Consider the following 22,207-nt stretch of genomic DNA (forward strand, 5'->3'; position numbering starts at 1 on the left):
CGTGCAATAGTTCAGTCTGGTGATTGACAACTCGGCTGTCCAATCTGAGACTGGGAAGCATTGGCTATCTTCAGGTGTTCATTATCCCAGGTGATACTACTGTACTGAGTTCTGGCAGTGGTCCACTGCAGTTCTGTGGAACGATGCAGCTCTCAGGTGCCTGTGCCACAAAGGCCTTTCCAAAACCCTTAAGGACGCCCTGGTCCTGCATGATGCCCCTTGTTCTCTGGCGGAGGCCATGACCCAGGCCATACGAATGGACCGAAGAATCCATGAGAGACGGGATGAACAGCAGGCTGCCCATTATTCTTCCCCGAAGCAGGTCCATTTACTGGAGGTGGAGCCATCGGAGATTAGAGTCGTGTTGTAGAGAAAAAACGCAGAAAGATCTCGGACTCTGTCTGTACTATGGTCTCTCTGGACATTTTCTCAAGAATTGCCCAACTCGTCCTCAGTCAGGCAAACCATCAGGAGAACATCTGAGTCTGGATGACGTCCAAGGAGGTCACCCAGACTCCCAGGTACCTTTTTCGTCCTCTACTAAAGTAATAAATACTGTGTTATCCTTCGAGATCCAGGTGTTATCAATGTGGGCGTTCATTGACTGTGGGTCTGCTGCTAACTTTATTGATTCGGGACTGATTCTGAAGTTAGGGTTAGGGACTGTTAGTTTAAAAAGACCCATGCAAATCTTTGCCCTTGACAAGACACCATTATCCCGGAATTTGGTTAAGAAGGTAACGGTGGATTTCACTCTTTAAGTAGGAGCTCTCCACTCTGAATCCATCTCATGTTTTGTATTGGATAATTTGCCTGCTGGGTTGGAACTGGGGCTTCCATGGTTGCAGATTCACAATCCTGTGATTGATTGGTGTCAGAGGGAGATTGTTAAATGGAGCTCCAATTGTTGCAAGAAATGTCTAAAAACTATACAAATATGCTCCGCTAGTCTGAAGGGTCTGCCGAGGTACCTGAAGGACTTCGGAGATGTGTTCTCGGAGAAAGAGGGGGAGATACTACCTCCCCATCATCCTTATGATTGTGCTATTGATCTTATTCCTAGTGCCAAATTGCCTAAAGCTCGACTTTAAAATTTGTCTGGGCCTGAACGGGTTGCCATGAAAGAATATGTTAATGAAAGTTTCCGGAAGGGTCATATCCGTCCTTCCTCTTCTCCGGTAGCTGCCGGATTTTTCATCGTAAAAAAGAAAAGACTGGGGTCTCCGTCCTTGCCTCGATTTCCGAGAACTAAACAAAATCACGGTTAAAAATACCCACTTCTAACTCATCCCTGACCTATATAATCAGCTTCTAGGGGCCAGGGTGTTCTCTAAACTTGATCTTAGAGGGGCTTACAATTTGATACGCATCTGGAAGGGGGATGAGTGGAAAACGGCGTTTCACCCATTTTGGTGAATTTTCTAGAATTAGTTCTGAATGTCCTGGGGTAGAGGTTGCCGTACAAAGACTTGGGGATGTTTGGAAGGAGGTTCAAAAGAATATTGGGACTGCTCAGACTCGCCAAAAACTGAAGACGATAGAAGACGTTTGGTGGTTCCTGTTTTTAAGATTGGGGATAAGGTTTGGTTGTCATCCAGGAACATTAAATTTAAAGTGCCGTTGGCAAAGTTGGGTCCGAAGTTTATTGGTCCTTATGAGATCATTGAGGTGGTCAATCCAGTAGCATTCAAATTAAAGCTTCCTCCATCCATTTGCATTCCTAACGTCTTCTATAAATCCCTATTAAAGGAATTTCTCCCTTCCATATTGTCTCCATCATCCCCGCTTCCTCCAGCGTGAGTCGACGGTGACTTGGAGTATGAGGTTCAGAGAGTGGTGGATTCTCGTAGGGTCTAATTCCCTCCAGTACCTTATCCACAGGAGGGGATACGGACCAGAGGAGAGATCATGGGTCCCTGCTCGAGGTGTGAAGGCCGATCGGTTTGTCAGGGCCTTCCATCTAAAGTTTCCTGGGAAGCCTGGGGGTCCAGTGGTCCCCCCTTAGAAAAGGGGGTACTGTCACGGTTCCATCCCTCACTGTGTCTGGGATGCAGTTGCTGACAGCTCAGCCGTACAATCTTGTACAGGGGCATGCTGGAGCGGTCAGCACTCTGATTGACAGCTAGACCGTCCCATCTGGTACAGGGGCATGCAATAGCTCAGTGTGGTGATTGACAGCTCGGCTGTCCAATCTGAGACTGGGAAGCACTGGCTATCTTCAGGCGTTCATTATCCCAGGGGAATGCCTGGCTACTTAACTGAGCTGTTTGTCCCAGATCTCTGCCAGACGTACAGTACATTCAGGTAGTGTGTGTGGTTTGTTCGCTGTGCCTTGCGTTCCGTTTATTGATCATCTGCTGCCTGACCTTAGACCTTGTTCTGATAATCCGTCTGATTAACCCCTTCTGCTCTGATCTGCTGTCCTCCTGGAATTCTGACCAACGGTACGTTAGCTGACTACGCCTTTGCGTCTTCCCTCTGTTTATGATGTACCTTCCTGGCTTTGACTTCGGACTCCTTGACTATCCCGTCTCATGGCCTGGCTGTGAAAAGTGACTCAGTGTCACAATTGGTTTTTCACAGGAAATGCTTCTGACCATCCTGAGAAGATGTCTACCACTACTAAGGCATATTCAAACCCTCCTGAGTGTGGCATTTGTATGTGATCTATCTGTATGCGCTGGAAAGGGTAAAAGGGTTTTGGTGTGCACTTCTGAGGGATTTTCTCAGTCTTTCCTGGGTTGCAGCAAGCACAAACAAGACATCATATTGTGTAGTTTGCAGCTACTGTTGAAAAGCCTGGTGCGTGGTAATATTTTTTCACAAGGTTGTGCATCTTCATTTTTGATTGGTGGGTGGTGCCATGAGCCCATCTGGCTATCATTGGGTAGAGGACCCTTGGGAGGCACAATTTTCCCAGGTATCGGGTCAGATGTATTTCATCTTGTGTGACTCCATCTTGAATCCATTTGTGTTTTTCTTCTTTGGATGCTTGCTTCTGTAGGGCCAAAAACATATTCTCCCAGGATTGTTCATTAGTTTCATCTTGCTTTGTTTCACGGTCAGTCAAAGAACATAGATGAGACGTTTCGGTGTCAAGTGATAGTATTGCTGCTTCTTTTGCTGCTTTGTTTGCCAGATTGTTCCTCCAGTATGTGCCTTAACCTTTATCACCACAACTCTTTCTGGCATCAACAGGGACTGCATCAGTTCTTGTATGGCTTTATGGTGTCTTACTGGGGTTCCATTAGCCATGATGAAATCTCTTGCCCTCCAGATTGGTCCATAGTTGTGTGACACACCCCAAGCATAGCGGCTATTGGTGTAGATGTTCACTTTCTTCTGGGTGGCCATCTTGCAGGCTTAAGTCAAGGCAAGTAGCTCTGCCTCCTGTGCAGACAGGGATGTAGGCAGTGGCTGTGCTAGCAGCACGGTATCTTCTGTGACCACTGCCATACCAGTGTGAAAACGGCCTTCTTCGTTTGCATATCTTGATCCATCCACAAAGAGTTGTCAGGTTCTTCTAGAGGCACATCTGTGTCAAATAGGTTTCTTGTCTCATGAAGGCGAGACAATCATGCTGAGCCATTTCAGAGTCGACTACCTCTTCCATCAGAGTGTTAGAGATGTGATCCTCCTCCCCCCTTGGCAGAGGTAGGAGGGTAGCTGGGTTAAGGACATCACATCTGGAGATGGTGACATTGTCTGGGAGCAGAAGTGAGCACTGTAGGCATAGATGATGGGCAGCAGGTAGGTGCTTTGGCTGTGTCTGGGCCAGAATGGCAGTGATGTCATGAGGTGCCATTATCTTCAGCGTGTGGCCCAGTATGATGTCAGAAGTCTTGTCCAACAACAGGTGAGTTGCAACCACAGCTTTCATGCAGGTGGGTGTTCCACGGCAACTGAGTCTAGTCTGGCCGAGTAGTATCCAAGTGGACGTTGCTTTCCTCCATGAGTTTGTGTGAGGACTCCTGTTACATGTCCTCCTTTTTCCATGACAAACAGGCAGAATAGTTTCTGGAAGTTAGCCAGTCCTAAAGCTGGGAAAGACATGGCTTCTTTGGTCAGACTAAAGGGAATATTCTTGAGACAGTCATACAGAGGCTGTATGTGTACGGAGGCACTTAGGATCCAGGGGCGCCAGTAGGAAAAGATACCAAGAAAAGACTGAAGCTGTGTTGAGGTCGTTGCCAAGGACATGTTCTTCACAGCCGTCTTCCTATCTTCAGTGAGATGCTTTGTTTGGTGTGAGATGCAATGTCCTAGAAACACAACTTTGCAGCTTGTCTCTGGATGCTTTGCAGCCATTGTGTGCCAGGAACTGGAGTAGTGAGATTGACTCTTTCTGAGCTTCTTTCTTGGAGTCGGAGCATATGAGAAGGTCATCAACATACTGCAGGAGCGTGACGTTAGGGTGTGTCATTTTCCAAGGCTCCAGGACAATAGTCATGGCTTGGCTGATCATAGAAGGGCTGTCCTGGGCCTCTTGACGCATCACAGTCCATATGTATTGCTGTCCCTCATGGGTGAAGGCAACCAGGTATTGGCTGCCAGGATGTAGCGGCACACTGAAGAAATCATTAGCCAAGTCAATCACTGTGAACCATTGGGAAGTAGGTGGAATAGATGACAGAAGAGTATGTGGGTTTGGCACAATTGGAGTGTCCAGAACTGTTGCTTCTTTAACTGCCCGTAGGTCCTGTACCATGCGGTACTTGGTAGGTTGACCCTTTGGTGTCTTCTTCTTAACTGGGAACAATGGAGTGTTGCATAGTGACTTGATAGGGACAATGGCTCCATTCCCTAGGTAGATCTTGAGTTGTTGTGCAATAGCAGCAGATTGTGGAATGGAGAGTGGATACTGCGGTTTCCTTGGCAACAAAGCTCCTGGCTTCAGTTTCACTTCCACAGGTGTGACATGGAGTCTTCCAATGTTTTCTGGGCCTTGTGCCCATAGGATGTCCAGGACTTGTGCCATCAGTGTAGCATCCACTGGGTCGACAGAGGTGTCCTGCAGAGTGAAGAGGCCATACACTTCAACTGAGTCTTCTTGTGATAGTGGAGAAGTCGAAGTCACAGTGCCATCTTCATGAAATCGAATATTGGCCTGAAGTTTTGCTAGTAGATCTGCTCTTAGCAGGTTCTCTGGGCAGGTTTTAGAGACTACTAGTTAAGACAGCATATTCTGTATAGGTTGCAGGCCTATGTGTAGGGGTTTGGTCATTGGTGTATAGCGTGTAGTTCCATCCACTCCCACACAAGGGACCACTTCATCTGTGAGACAATCTGGGTCTGGTAAATCGATATTTCTTATTACACTTCTGGCTGCGTCGGTATCCACCAGGAAGCTGAGAGTTTTGCCCTGAACCTCCATCTGGATGGTGGAGGTTGGACCACTTGGTTGTCTTGTGGAGTGTAGGAGTATAAGCGGTTCTGGTGCTTGTGGTTGATCCGGCTTGCGAATGTCCTATTGAGGTCTTGGACCAGGTGGTCCCTGGGATTGTTGCCATCGCTGTCCAGGCTCCTTCCTTTGAGGAGCTGAGTGGCATTTCCTCTTTATATGCCCCACCTTCCCACAGTTATAGCAGGAGACTGTGGGTCTGTGTGCATCCGTATTCCATGGAGAATTTTGTGTCACCAGCAGACTGGTGCGAGGGGGTTTAAGTTCTTGATTCTGCTCAAAATCTCTTGCCAGTTGGTAAGGGGTGTCCATATCCAGTCTTCGGTACTTGGGTGTGGTGGTCTGTAGTTGTTTCCGTATAGGCTCACGGAGACCTTGAACAAATGCTTGTACCCAGATTTGTTGATGGGACTTCTCATGGGCTTCAAATCCGAGATTCTGGAACATCTGCTTCAATTTGTGAAAGAACTTCTCCACTGTCTCCCCTTTTCCCTGGGTGATATCCTGTAAGGTAGTGGATTGGTCCACCAAGCATTCTTTAGCCCAGACATAAAGTTGTTTTAGAAAGTGTTCTCCTGAGACGTATGTTTGATACCACTCGGTATTCCTCATTCCGTAGGGCTCTAGGGCCTGTCGCATTACTGGCCAGAAAGAATCTCCTGCTCTAATTTGTACGAGCCCCTCTAAGTCTGTCCATGAAACAGAATGCATCTTCTGTATCTGACACATGTTCCTGTAAAATGACATGGGTTGTTGGTCTGGATCTGGTAGACCATTCACCAGAGTGCTGTATTCTTGGGGTTTCCAGGAGACATAACGGGGGCCTGGTCATAGGTATCACTTTGAGGCTGCAGGCTGGTTTGAGGCAGGAGTACAGGAGGTGTGGAGTTAAATGAGTCCCCATCAAATAGTGGCAACCCTCAGGTAATGGTCTGGGGGTGTCGGGGAGTGGTAACCTTGCCTTGTGCGGCCGGTGTTTCGGTTGCTATGTACTCCTTGTCTTCTTCTACAGTTGTAATAAGGATGTCACTGTTCGGATAAATCCCGGCGGCTACAGGAGTTAAAAAGGACGCTGAAGTGGAAGTGTCAGTAGATAAAATGGCCACTGGAGGGGCGGTGAACTCACTTAAGATGGCCGCTGGACAGGAAGTAGCAGGCGTTAAGATGGCTGCTGGGCTTGCTGGGGAGGAAGTGCCTTGAGCTAAGATGGCCGCTGGTGTGTAGAGCGTATCATCTGCATTGATTACTGGATACAGGGAAGTCAGTGGCTGTGGGCGATGTGCAGCACAGATTGCACAGTATTCACGCCAGTCTGCGTTCCGTGTTTGGCAGAACCTGCATGTCTAGCCCTCTGGAGAATATGGGGCAGGCCTAGATGGGGGAGGTGCATCTGCTGCAGTCACATAGTTACATAGTTACATAGTTTATAAGGCCGAAAAAAGACAAGCGTCCATCCAGTTCAGCCTATTTCTTGTGCACTGCAGCTATTCCGCAGCGTTGATCCAGGGGAAGGCAACAAAAAACCATGAGGTATAGGCCAATTTAGTCGGTGCCCCTTTCTCGGGTGGTGGCTAATAAGTATAACATCCAGTACCATCGTTATATTCTTCTATCCACATCTGTCTTTTCACTTCCCTTGCTGTCCTACACCATGCCTCCACGTCCTTGAGGGCATCATGATCCCTAAGGAGGCCCTTCTTACATGCCAACACATCCTTCCACTCTTTCTCATCCAGCTTCCCGTTAGGGACAGTTATCCCTGACAATTTGAGGAGGCTTTGACATTTTTAACATGCTTCTTTCCCTCTCTTTCAGTCACCAAATCTTTTGCCGTGTATTCGGCGGTCGTTGGCGGAGTGTTCCCACCCATAATTATAATCTGAATCCCAAATGCGATACCTCTATTTTTGCTAAATCAGTTTCTGCTTCTGGGCTGCTCCGATTTCTACTGCATCTGAAGGGTATGTTTGTAGGGCTATACAATCTCTGCCCCTCTATATCTTCCAACAGAGTTCCCACTGGTTTTGGAATAGTCAATTTGGCATTTATATTTAACCTGAATACTTTTAGTTCTGGATAAGAATTTGAGAAACCTGCGTAACCTGTTTGATGTCTAGGGAAAGGGGGCTCAGACTTTTATGACCATCCAACCTTCATCAGATATTGCCAAAACAAGAGCTTGGGTACACTGGGAACATGTCATTTAAAACACCAGATAAATTGTTAGAATGTATGCTTTCACAGCACTTTCACAAGAGTCAGTGTACAAGAGTCACACTGAAATCTGCAGGGACTCTGTGTGAATAATTAACCATAACCACAGTCGCCAACAATAGACTTTTGATCTCAACCACCCTCTGAATCCTACCAGTTAAAGCAACTACAATCCTTAAGGAACTTCTATCTGTCTAAGTATTCCAAATCAATAACAACTTCTAGCTATTATAACTAAAAATCTTACAATAAGTGTTGAGATAAAGTCACTCGTAGTGTGTCAGAAGGGAGGGATGGGTCGCTGAGACTCTTAAGCTCAGTGATGTAAAAACATGTAAGTTCTCCTGCTCAAGTAGGTGCAGAGAGAGTTAATAAACCACATTTACAAGGGAATGTTTTTTAGTGGATAATGAAAGTGCAGGGCGGGACGTTTTCCACCATACCTCCAACCAGGGGAGTATCTGGGCTTTAAATAGCCAGCCCTGACACTCAGGTGTGTTCAGTACCTGGGGAAACTTTGCTCGAGGAAGGAGCTGGCACGGGGTATGCTGAACCTGTGCGGGCCTAACTGTGTGTGGCCAGACCATGGCCGAGATACGGATTGTGCTGCATGTTTTATATTTTGTTTTGTCTCTTTAGCCGAATGGGCTGTATTTTCTTCTTGGACTCCAGGGTAGTTTATGACTGCTAAATAAGCTAACCCAAAAATTTAAAGAGACAGTATCCTGTGTTTTACCTCCGCTTACAGCCGAGCTTGTCGCTATACCACAGTGTATACAGAGTGAATTCAAAACTTAACTATACTACACTATATGCCATACCTATACGGTAGCTTCGAATACGCCGCCTGCGGACAAATCATACACACAATGTAAACAGATAGAAAACAGCTTATGAGACTGCTAATGCCGGGCTCTGCAATATTTATTCAACTGTGAATGTTTAACTAATACACCTCTCTAATCCTGTTATCCAGTCACCTCCAATCTGGATTCGATATTACAAGTTCTACACTATTCTATATGTACAATCTATTAGCATGTGGATCCTTGATCAATATGAGGTGACTGGTACAACGTGGCACAGGCAGACTGGAGACCATTATGGATTGTCTACAATTTTAAATATATGAGTAGGAAGGTACATATTCATATAACTTCCATAATCATACATATATTTATATCCTCAACACCATCAGCTTGGTAGCATAGATTTTTTCAAAGAGACACAGATTTGGATTCTACATGATTTCAGTCTAAGGGAATATGGCCCTGACTGGAAAGATGCTCCATTAACCATCAGAAAGCCTATGGATACATTTGGGGAGACCAGGATGGGATGATGAAGTCACTTGGCTCCATGGATATGCTGTTTGGGGTTGCCAGGGGGGACCCTCCAGTCACCTGGAGCCCATGGAGACATTCGGAGAAACCAGATTGGGACAAGCCGGTCATTTGACCCCATGGAAACTCTCAGAGATGTCAGGGTGGGACCCTCGGGTCTCCTGGCCTTGTACCACGATGGACTGTAGGCTTCCTAATTTTGCAGCTACCTTCTCTCTGTGGGGGCCCGCCAAAAGTGGGGGGACACTGGTTGAGGTAGTTGGCCCTGGAAGTCCCAAAGTCGCAGCTGTTCTATCCCAGGCGGACCAGCAGAAGGGGGAAACTGTGTAATGTTGTACCATCTTGGGTATTCGCTGGGACTGTTTTATGTGTTTATTGTCTGTTTTGTGGTTCAATAAAGTATTGCCCCACTGTTTTACCCTCACCCTGTGTTGTCTGAGTAGTATTAAGCCCACAGAAGACCCCGGGTCTTCACAAGCATCTTTCGGCCACGGTGTCGGCTAGCTGCAAGTAGTTCTATTTAATTTTCCTGAGAGGTTTTCATCTGGTAATACACATCCTAAGGCTGGGGTCCCACTAGCGAATCACATCCGATGCGATATACTAATGACATTCGGCTCCCGCTCTGCTGCGAGCGGGAGCCGAATGTCTGTGCTCCATGCTGCGATCCTCTCGCACAGTGAGGATTGCAGCACAGCTGCGGAGGGGATGGAGAAAGTAATTTCTCAATCTCCTCTGTTGCTCGCATCGGCGGGAATCGCTCGGCACTCGGGTAATATCCGAGTCCAGAGCGATGTTTCACACGCACCCATAGATTATATGGGTTTGTGCGATCCAATTCCAGCATGCAATCGCAGCATGCTGGGTTTTTTCTCCAGCCCGATCGCAATCTGATCGGCGCTTGAAAAAAAAACCGCAACTGAGCACAGAAACATAGAATTAAATTGGTCCGAATGCAATCCGATTTTCTATGGGATTGCATTCGTCCGATTTAATCGCAAGTGAGAGCGAGCCCTAAGACAACGTTCAACTATAGAATCCCGGTGTGTTTTCTTCCCCCAAAGTCCTTCTATACCTAAAACGTCAGCTAGGCTTTAGTGGTTCTCGAAATATGACCCCTGGTAGAAGACTCTAATCTGCGCTTTGTTTACAGGACTCAATTTTGCCAAAAAAAAACTAAATTCGCAATGGAGGTTGAATAATTTTGATTACAGCTGTTCTGTCTTGCGTCACTTCTTTTAACCACTTCAGGGTTCGGAAACCTTGAAGCAGTTAAAAGAAGTAACACGTTCATTCGTCAAACAAGCTGTTTGCACGCTGCCCACTTTACATACTTGAAAGTGCAGATCAAAGATGCAAGTGGCTGAGCCATTGCAAAAAATCTATGGCAAAGCTGCTTCAGGAAAAAGACCACCAAATTTTTCTTGAAATGACTTAGACGGCATCTTAAAGACGCAATGTGCACATAGCCTAACAAGCATTATAATTTAAGTTTTCCCCATACCGGCTGTCCTAGTTCTTTAACTTAGGCTCCATTCATACATCCGTGTGAGTTTTACCAGCTGCCAATTTTTTTCAGGTATCATCATGGATGTGAGTGTAGCCTCAGGCTGACTTCACATGTCTAGTAATCATCCTTTAACGCGGATCCAGTAAACAGAAAATGATCGGTTTTAAAATGCTAAAACACCTGCATTTTAAAGCTTATACGTTCACTCTGACTTCATTGAATTAACAAACGGATCAATCAGCAATCAGTTTTTTAAGACTAACAAAATATTTGAGCCGACGCAACTGTTTTGTCCAGCTAAAAAAATATTACAGCTGAATCAGTTTATCAGGAAAACAGAATAAAAACTGATCAAAAAGTTATACTTTTCCTAAAATGTAACCAATAAAAACTATTCCAACTCCGTCCCACTCCCCATAAAAAAAGCCACCATACATTTCATTCAATCGAAACATAAAAATGTTGTGGGTCTTTAAATGTAGCAGAAGAAACAAAGTGATTTCATTGTCCAAGAGTAGAAAAAACAAAACATACTTTCCTGTGTGAGCTCTTTGATGTTCATGAAGTTATATGTGGGTAAAACATTTCTAAACATCCCGAATATAATTATGACATAGCACCTATATGAGTTATGTGATGGTCAATAAGATATGATCTCCTATTTTTCTGACATTCTGTGCATGAAAATTACTTCATCCCTGTGTGACTTCTTTGATGTCTGACCAGATCTATTTTAGCCTTATAACATTGTCCACATTCTGAGCATGAATATGGCTTCTCCCCAGTGTGGCTTCTCTGATGCTTAATCAAACATGATTTACGGCTAAAACATTTCCCACATTTTGAACATGAAAATGGTTTTTCCCCCGTATGAGTTCTCTGATGTATAATAAGAGTTGATTTCTGTTTAAAACAATTTCCACAATCTAAACATGAGTACGGCTTCTCCCCTGTGTGACTTCTTTGATGTCTGACCAGATCTATTTTAGCTTTATAACAATTTTCACATTCTGAACATGAATACGGCTTCTCCCCAGTGTGGCTTCTCTGATGTATAACAAAAGTAGATTTATGGCTAAAACATTTGCCACATTCTAAACATGAAAATGGTTTTTCCCCCGTGTGAGTTCTCTGATGTATAATAAGAGTTGATTTCTGTTTAAAACATTTTCCGCAATCTAAACATGAATGCGGCTTCTCTACTGTGTGAATTTTTTGATGATTAACAAGATATATTCTTAAACTGAAAGTTTTCCCACATTCCGAACATGAATATGGCTTCTCTTCTGTGTGACTTCTTTGATGTTTAATGAAATCTTCTTTGCTTCTAAAACATTTTCCACATTGTGAACAAAAAAATGGCTTCTCCCTTGCGTGAATTCTGTGATGTATAGCAAGAGTTGTCTTACGTGTAAAGCTTTTCCCACATTCTGAGCAGGAGTATGGCTTCTCCCTTATCTGAGCTTTTCTTTCGTTAACATCACTTCTGTAACTTTTTCTTTGCTTGACAGTCTGAAGTGACTCAGAGGATAAAACCTGTTGTTCAGATGATAGATCTTTGTTTTGGAGGGCTGAGATTGTATCTGGAATAATGGCATGCTCTTCACATGAAGCTGGTGTGATACCACAATCCTCTACTTTACATTCTGAAGATGTCAAACATCTCCTGGTGAAGTCATCTAGCAAAAATAAAAGCAGACTTATTTTGTAATATTATAACCGTAACATTATGTTGTTAAAGGGGTTTTCCCCTTTCAGAAAATCCTATCCCTGAGCACAGTTAGTTTTTTTTTTAACAATCTGCGCTTTACTCATTGTCCCTGGGGCAACCGGCGTTTCTCCGCTACTGCTCAGCGTCTGATATTGGCTGCAGACCTGACATCACATCAACAGCATGGCAGTCAGTGAGCTCAGGAGCACTGCCTGTGTAGACCTAATGGCTCTCAGAGCTGCCGAGCTCACTGATCGGCTTTTGCTCTATTGACGTACGTGGCGCTCATACTCCATACTGAATAGATCTAGAGGTTTCGAAAATGTTGTTTCCATTTTTCATAATTTGCAGATCATTAACATATCTATTGATTCTGTGATTTCCTTAATTCCAGGACTTTTCCTTGTTGTTGTAAGTTTAATGTTATTGGGTGTACATACATTGTTCCTTGACCAGAAAAGTTCAGCTAAGGTTTCCAATGTTTTCTAAGATACTCTTTTATAAATGTTATACAGGATTTCTTTGCACAATAAAGGGGCAAACATTTCATATAATTAATTTCACAAACTCATTCCAGATATTTTCATGGTTTCTGAGCCAGAAACGCATATCGCGTACCAAGAGAACAGTATCCATGACTGCCTTACATAATGCTACATAAGTGGAGGAATACTTTAGAAAACTATAAATGTACAGCTAACAAATCCTGAGAGGACAAAGCTCATAAAATGTAGCACAAAATTATTTCAGCCGGTGACTGAGAAGAATCTGTGACTTCTCTGTATTTAGTGGTCACTACTCACCTGGGTGGTCATATGTAGGAATCTCCTCTTTACACCGCTCATCACCCCTCACATATGTCTCTGTAGTATTAATATGGGTCAGATCTTCACCCTGAAAGAAATATTATAACAGTCACAGACAGATGAGAAGTCACATCAATGATCAGCTCTAATCCTGCCATCTCCACCGTTCTCATTACACAAGTATAAAACATATAATACTGGTGGATAAAACAAGACTGAACACAAGACCTTCACAGCCGTCTACACATCATAGGGGAGATCTCATGACACCTTCTCTCCATCTACCTGATGATCCTGAGGAACATTGGGGTCTTTTTGTTTACAGTCCTGTGGAAGAAGAGGACGGGGACATCTCTCTGGTGTTGTCCTCTTACTGGATAGATCTGGAGGAAACACATACAGGGACTGAATTCATTCTTTACATACAGATAATTATAGGCCGTGTATATTTAGTCCTGTCAATTACCTGGTGATGTGAGGGGCTGGGGAACCTCCATCATGACGTCCTTGTACAGATCTTTGTGTCCTTCTAAATACTCCCACTCCTCCATGGAGAAATAGACGGCGACATCCTGACACCTTATAGGAACCTGACACATACAATGATACCGTCATCTCCCCGATCCCTTCATAGCGTTACTGTATAATGTCCCAGCATTCCCAGCAGTGTCACCTCTCCAGTCAGCAGCTCAATCATCTTGTAGGTGAGTTCTAGGATCTTCTGGTCATTGATGTCCTCATGTATCAGGGGGTGAGGTGGAGGTCTCGTGATTGGGCTCAGGGGTCTTCTCCATCCCTCAGACACAGGGTCCTGACAGCGCTCACTAGAGGTCTTCTTCACTACTGTGTAATCCTGGTTATGGAGAGACACATTAATAAATCTCCCTCCAGACATTTCCAGAGTCCTCACCTCTCCAGTTCTGTCCATCTGTTATTCCCATAGATAAGAATGATGTAATGTGACGTCATCAGAATCTCTCACCTCTCCAGTAAGCCGGAAGAGGATCTCTAGGGTGAGGTGGAATATCCTCTCCGCCATCTTGTCTCTGTCCATATCCATCTTTGATGGGTCAATCAGGAAAACTCTCCTAGGGCTCGCACTTATCAGCGTAAATAAAATTGCTCCGATGTTGTTCCTGAAAAGTAAGACGAGTGTCATGCGAGTACAATGCGATTTTTCTCACCTACCAACTGTTTGACAAGCGTATGCAATGCGTTTTTAAAAGCTAATTTTCTAATTTATAAAACAATCTTAAATACAGATATAGATGATTGATAGAAATATGTGAGATATATAATCAGCGCTTTGTGTGTGTAGTTTTCTGTAATTAGCTAATAAATAAAAGAAAAAAAATGACGTGGGGTCCCTCCTATTTTTTACTAACCAGCAAAGGCTAAACAGACAGCTGATATTAATAGGATGAGGAAGGGTCCATGGATATTGGCCCGCTCCCAGACTAACAACACCAGCCCTCAGCCGCCCCAGAAATGACGCATCCATTAGATGCACCAGTTCTGGCACTTAGCCTCGGCTCTTCCCGCTTGCCCTGGTGCGTTGGAAAGCGGGGTAATGATTTTGGGGTAGAAGTCAGCTGACATCAAGCCCAGGAGTTATTAATGGAGAGGCATCTATAAGACACCCTCATTACAAACCTGTAAGTTTAAAGCAAAATACACAGACAGCTAAAAGTCCTTTACTTGGACAAAGCGCTCCCGATCCTCTTTTACCCATTCATTATTTTTAACAAATCAAATATTCGTAAATCCATCCCACAACGATCTCAAACTCTGCTACATCCGGATGGTGTGTTGAGTGGTGACATAAGCGACCGCTCAGCACATCAGTAGCTGCCCCAACGCGCGTTTTCGCTTTGTTAGTACATGGCTTCATCAAGGGGAAGTAGCGTACTACGCCTACGCTACTTCCCCTTGATGAAGCCATGTACTAACAAAGCAAAACGCACATTTGGGCTGCGGTTTATTCCCAGGGGGATGATTCGACTTTATGGGTAAGACTTGGCTGCTTTGACGTGGCCTTGTATTTGGAGGATTTGGGTGTTTTATAGATGTGTGAGGGGGAATTAAGCATAATACTAATGATAAAAGTACTATCATAGAAAGATTTATTCCCTTCTTACACTATCCTCCCCATTCATTTAACCATTTGTGTCTACCCATTTACTGAATCCTCCCCCCCTCCTTTTTTGTTACCGTCTATACTATATTTTTTTGTAATTTTTTTTTGTCTGCTGGTCACTTCATGACTTTTAGGCCATAGCCCCACTATCATTAGTATTCCGTCAGTATTTTTTCTCAGGAGTGGGAGATAAATGCAGAATTGGTGACTTCTTTCTATTCCACCTTTTCTCTGATTGTTCCTCGCCCGGTTTTGGTTCCCACTGCTGAGAAAAAAATACTGATTGAATACTGACCAAATACTGATAGGGGGGCTGTGGCCTTAGATTGTTTTTAGTGAGATATTTTGTACTAATAAAGGAAATATTACTTTTAACCTTAAAAACTCCAGTGGTTCGCCAGGTTTCTCTTAAAAAAAAAGCTCTGTCTGAACAAAACCTAAGTGTTGATATTTGTGCAAAAGTTGTAAAATGTAAAAATACATGTTGGTATTAACATAATGGGGAAAATCCTAACGTTCTCCCATTATTTTACCAAGCAGTAAAGAGAGTAAAAAGAAATCTGAAAACCAAGGACAGGACTGACGTCTCCGCTGAGGACTGGAGGAGGTTCGGCCTGAATGCTGCACTCGTGGTGTGAACACGGACATATTAGATTATTTGTGGATATTCACGTGTCTTATTCTGGGGCGATTTCTGGACTAAACACAGTTATTTTATTGGACTGGTCCACGAAAAAGAACAGATTGTCCACGGACGACATTTATGAGCTGTATATTATATATGTATCCAGTATTTTGTGGTTTCTTTTACTCACTCTGGGATCTTTCTAGTTCTGCACAATTTACTTTCTGTAGGTAATTCTCACTCTGCTCTGCCCTCCGATTCTTTAGGAGGAACCTGAAGAGCATGACGGCCTTTCAGGCAGTATAGGCATTCCTCCAAACTTTGTAAGAAGCAAAGGAGGGACACGGCAATTTTGGCACCGCCCCTGGCCACACCTCAATCCACGCCCACTTACCATTTCTTTCTCACAGGGCCGGCATCAGGTTTTTGTGCGCCCCGGGCGAACGAGTCTTAGTGGGCCCCTTTAACACATACCACGATTCATGATGCACAGATACAGCAGATGAATATTGGTATAGTACAAGGCCAAAGATTTCACTTCTTACATTACATGAGTGATATCTATTATAAATCCTACAATAGCTCAGAAACCGGCGAATTCTCGCAGCGCACATCGGATAGTATAATCCTCCATATAGAATAAATGGGCCCCATATATTGCTCCATACAGAATAATGGGCCCCATATATTGCTCCATACAGAATAATGGGCCCCATATAATGATCCATACAAAATAATGGGCCCCATATATTTCTCCATACAGAATAATGGGCCCCAAATAATGATCCATACAAAATAATGGACCCATATAATGCTCCATACAAAATAATGGGCCCCATATAATGATCCATACAAAATGGGCCCTATATATTGCTCCATACATAATAATAGGTCCATATAATGCTCCATACATAATGGGCCCCATATATTACTCCATACAGAATAATGGGCTTCATATAATGCTCTATACAGAATAATGGACCCATATAATGCTCTATACAGAATAATAGGCCCAATATAATGCTCTATACAGAATAATAGGCCCCATATAATGCTCCATACAGAATAATGGACCCCATATATTGTTCCATACAGAATAATGGACCCCATATATTGTTCCATACAGAATAATGGACCCCATATATTGTTCCATACAGAATAATGGACCCCATATATTGTTCTATACAGAATAATGGACCCCATATAATGCTGCATACAGAATAATGGACCCCATATATTGTTTCATACAGAATAATGGACCCCATATATTGTTCCATACAGAATAATGGACCCCATATAATGCTGCATACAGAACAATGGACCCCATATAATGCTGCATACAGAATAATGGATCCCATATAATGCTGCATACAGAATAATGGGCCCCATATAATGCTGCATACAGAATAATGGACCCCACATATTGTTCCATACAGAATAATGGACCCATATAATGCTCCATACAGAATAATGGACCCCATATAATGCTCCATACAGAATAATGGACCCCATATAATGCTGCATACAGAATAATGGACCCCATATATTGTTCCATACAGAATAATGGACCCATATAATGCTCCATACGGAATAATGGACCCCATATAATGCTCCATACAGAATAATGGACCCCACATATTGTTCCATACAGAATAATGGGCTTCATATAATGCTGCATACAGAATAATGGACCCCATATATTGCTCCATACAGAATAGTGGGCCCTATATAATGCTCCATACAGAATAATGGACCCCATATAATGCTGCATACAGAATAATGGACCTCATATATTGTTCCATACAGAATAATGGACCCATATAATGCTCCATACAGAATAATGGACCCATATAATGCTCCATACAGAATAATGGACCTCATATAATGCTGCATACAGAATAATGGTCCCCATATAATGCTGCATACAGAATAATGGGCCCCATATAATGCTCCATACAGAATAATGGGCCCCATATATTGCTCCATACAGAATAATGGGCCCCATATATTGTTCCATACAGAATAATGGACCCCATATATTGCTCCATACAGAATAATGGGCCCCATATAATGCTCCATACAGAATAATGGACCCCATATATTGCTCCATACAGAATAATGGGCCCCATATATTGTTCCATACAGAATAATGGACCCCATATAATGATGCATACAGAATAATGGGCCCCATATATTGCTCCATGCAGAATAATGGACCCCATATATTGCTCCATACAGAATAATGGGCTTCATATAATGCTCCATACAGAATAATGGACCCCATATATTGCTCCATACAGAATAATGGGCTTCATATAATGCTCCATACAGAATAATGGACCCCATATATTGCTCCATACAGAATAATGGGCTTCATATATTGCTCCATACAGAATAATGGACCCCATATATTGCTCCATACAGAATAATGGACCCATATAATGCTCCATACAGAATAATGGACCCATATAATGCTCCATACAGAATAATGGGCTTCATATAATGCTCCATACAGAATAATGGACCCCATATATTGCTCCATACAGAATAATGGGCTTCATATAATGCTCCATACAGAATAATGGACCCCATATATTGCTCCATACAGAATAATGGGCTTCATATATTGCTCCATACAGAATAATGGACCCCATATATTGCTCCATACAGAATAATGGACCCATATAATGCTCCATACAGAATAATGGACCCATATAATGCTCCATACAGAATAATGGACCCCATATAATGCTCCATACAGAATAATGGACCCCATATAATGCTCCATACAGAATAATGGGCTTCATATATTGCTCCATACAGAATGATGGACCCCATATATTGCTCCATACAGAATAATGGGCCCCATATAATGCTGCATACAGAATAATGGGCCCCATATATTGCTCCATACAGAATAATGGACCCCATATAATGCTCCATACAGAATAATGGGCCCCATATATTGTTCCATACAGAATAATGGACCCCATATAATGATCCAGAGAATAATGGACCCATATAATGCTCTATACAGAATGGGGCCCATATATAAATATATATATATATATATCAAATACTCTCCCCCCCCTCGCTGGTGGCAGGTCAGGACTCCTCAGGGTCTTCCTGCCCTCTGCCCTGACACGTCACAGAGTCAGGAGATGTGGAAGACGCCACAGCTGAGGAGGAACGGGCAGAGGTAAGTTACTATGGCAAGTGCCGGGGCCCCGAGGAAGCTGGGGGGGGGCACCAACCTCTCTCGTAGGAGAATAGCTGTGCTGGGACAGGACGTGGGACTGAGCCCTCAAATCGGGACAGTCCCGCCGAATACGGGATGGTTGGGAGCTATGGTATAGGTCCGAGTTGCCATCTTCTAGTCTGTGGTTCACGCTGTCTCTGCTCAACCAGAAACCATTGGGGACTGCGTGGTCAGGATCTCTAGTCTGTACAGGAGCCAGCAGGGGCAGTTGCAGTTTTTCAGCGTGTTTCCTACACAAACAAAACAACGAAGTGTGAATAACGGCTAATCCTGCTAGAGAATAATGGAGACAGCACATACCTCCACCTGCAGAGCCGCCACCACATATATGGCTGCTCTGTGCGCACAGGAGCTGTGATGAGGTCACAGGAGGGGAGGAGTCAGGGGTCACATGATCAGGGGCCTCAGTGGATGCAGGACTCTGCTGTGCTGGTTGTCATGGTGCTGGATGAGCTGAAGTTTATGTGTGGGGTCAGGAGGGGTTTACAGTGTGGATGTAGCAGAGCCGCGTGTGTACGAGGTGTACGGAGCGGAGCCGCGCGTGTACGAGGTGTATGGAGCAGAGCCATGTGTGTACGAGGTGTACGGAGCAGAGCCGCGTGTGTACGAGGTGTACGGAGCGGAGCCACGTGTGTACGAGGTGTACGGAGCAGAACCACGTGTGTACGAGGTGTACGGAGCAGAGCCGTGTGTGTACGAGGTGTACGGAGCAGAGCCATGTGTACGAGGTGTACGGAGCAGAGCCGCGTGTGTACGAGGTGTACGGAGCGGAGCCGTGTGTACGAGGTGTACGGAGCGGAGCCGTGTGTGTACGAGGTGTACGGAGCAGAGCCGCGTGTGTACGAGGTGTACGGTGCAGAGCCGCGTGTGTACGAGGTGTACGGAGCAGAGCCGTGTGTGTACGAGGTGTACGGAGCAGAGCCGCGTGTGTACGAGGTGTACGGAGCAGAGCCGCGTGTGTACGAGGTGTACGGAGCGGAGCCGCGTGTGTACGAGGTGTATGGAGCGGAGCCGCGCCTGTACGAGGTGTACGGAGCAGAGCCGCGTGTGTACGAGGCGTACGGAGCGGAGCCGCGCGTGTACGAGGCGTGCGGAGCGGAGCCGCGCGTGTACGAGGCGTGCGGAGCGGAGCCGCGCGTGTACGAGGCGTACGGAGCGGAGCCGCGCGTGTACGAGGCGTACGGAGCGGAGCCGCGCGTGTACGAGGCGTACGGAGCGGAGCCGCGCGTGTACGAGGCGTACGGAGCGGAGCCGCGCGTGTACGAGGCGTACGGAGCGGAGCCGCGCGTGTACGAGGCGTACGGAGCGGAGCCGCGCGTGTACGAGGCGTACGGAGCGGAGCCGCGCGTGTACGAGGCGTACGGAGCCCCGTAGCCATTTTTGTAAAGCTGAAATACCCAACCACATCTGCCATTGTTGTATGAGCTTGTATCGTACCTTCCATACTCCGTGAATATTATATGCCTTACAGCATACATGTCAAACTCTGGCTTGTGGGCCAAATCTGGCCAGCAGGGTTGTTATATTTGGCTCGCAACACCAGAACCGCCACCCCCATGTGGGGCTATTATTTGTATGGAGAACTATATGGAGCCCATCATACTATATACTGGTTGACCCGTGACTTTGTCCTATTTTTTCATTTTGGGCCTCTGTGTGTTGGATCTTGACATCCCTGCCTTACAGCAATGTTCTCAGGATTATATACTTTGCCAAACTGTCTTTATCTGGTAATAAACATCACAAGAAGGGGTTAAACAATAAAGTCCCAGTTTGTTTTCTTGTACCATATACCCTCCATAATAAAACCTTCAGATAAGCTTTAGTGGTTCCTGAAATGACCCCGATAGAGGACTCAAACCTGCACAATGGCTACAAGACTGAAGAATGTTCAAGTTACCTCTGTGTCAAAAGAACTGGGGTGAATATGGAGAGTTGTGTCCAGTGGCGGAAAACTGAGGCTTCAGATGATGGGCAAGCTCAGATGATGTTCATCACCATTATACACAAGCTTGTGAATCAACTTGTGAAGACTCAGCATGCTGGGGAGTACAGATGATTAAAGTGGTTGTTTGGTCACAGAATACTGATTCATTGGATCGGTCATCCATAGGAGATCGGTGGGGTCCAACATCTAACAACCCCGTAATCAACTGTTATTTGTTCTGGTGTCTGCAGGTTAGAAACACTAAGAACAAAGCTGCAAAGTATAGCTGCATTTAATCTGTAGTAGTCACTACAAATTACTTGTGAGGCCACATCTAGAATGTGGGATCCAGTTTTGGGCTTCGCATTTTAAAACAGATATTCAGAAGTTAGAGCTAGTTCAAAGGCGGCAGCTAGATTATTACAAGGGACGGAGGCCTCTCATATGATGAGGGGTTGGAACAGTTGGGCTTGTTTAGCTTAGAAAAAAGACGTCTGCAGAGGAGATCTCACTTATATGTATAAATACACGTGAGATCAATACAAAGGACTTGTGTAACGGGACGGGTGGTGGAACCACTGTGCCATGGTGTGAGGAGAGCCTAGGGGTGTAATTAGAGACCTCACCTAATCCAACTTGGTATCTACAGCGGCTTGTCTACTCCGTGACCCAAGGAGGGACGAGGAATGTGGACAACGTGCTACTCCAGGACTGACCCCGGGAGGATGGCAAATGACCCCCAAGTGACAAGAGGCAGGCACGGCTGGTGGACAGGCAGGCAGGCACAGTTGGTAGACAGGCAGGCTGATAGACAGGCAGGTGGGCATGGCAGGTTGACAGGCATGCTGATGAACAGGCAGGTAAATGGAGATACATGCACTGGGACCTGAGAACTAACAAGAGTGTGTAGCAAACAAACTTACAACGTTGCACAGGCACCTCCATGTTGGAGGAGGTGACTTAAGTAGTTAGTGTAATCCAGTCATTGGCCGGGGACACTTCAGAATGGCGTGCGGCCCCTTAAGAGGCAGGGAGTACACGTGCCCCCCAAGCACAGTACTCGCGGATCTGTTAGTTGTGTGTGTACCCCGGGCAGTGTCAGTGTGTAAGGAGGACGGAGAAGTGGGACACTTTAGCCGAGGGCCGCGGCGGTAAGGGGGTCGACGTCTCTGCCGGGGGAGAGGGGCAGGAGGCAGAGACACCGGCGTTACAACTTGCACATGACTTATTCCTTCCAAGAACCAGGGGCACTCATTACGTTTGGAGGAAAGGAG

The 22,207-nt window shown here is 45.0% G+C and overlaps 1 pseudogene; it reads right to left on the bottom strand.

The window, feature by feature from the left end:
* LOC141197717 (uncharacterized) overlaps nucleotides 1-22,207 on the bottom strand; it is a 119,760-nt pseudogene that overhangs the window by 16,504 nt on the left and 81,049 nt on the right.

This window comes from Phyllobates terribilis, unplaced genomic scaffold, assembly GCF_046119375.1.
Source record: "Phyllobates terribilis strain yellow unplaced genomic scaffold, ASM4611937v1 Scaffold_86__1_contigs__length_6382490, whole genome shotgun sequence".
NCBI classification, from domain to species: Eukaryota; Metazoa; Chordata; class Amphibia; order Anura; family Dendrobatidae; genus Phyllobates; species Phyllobates terribilis.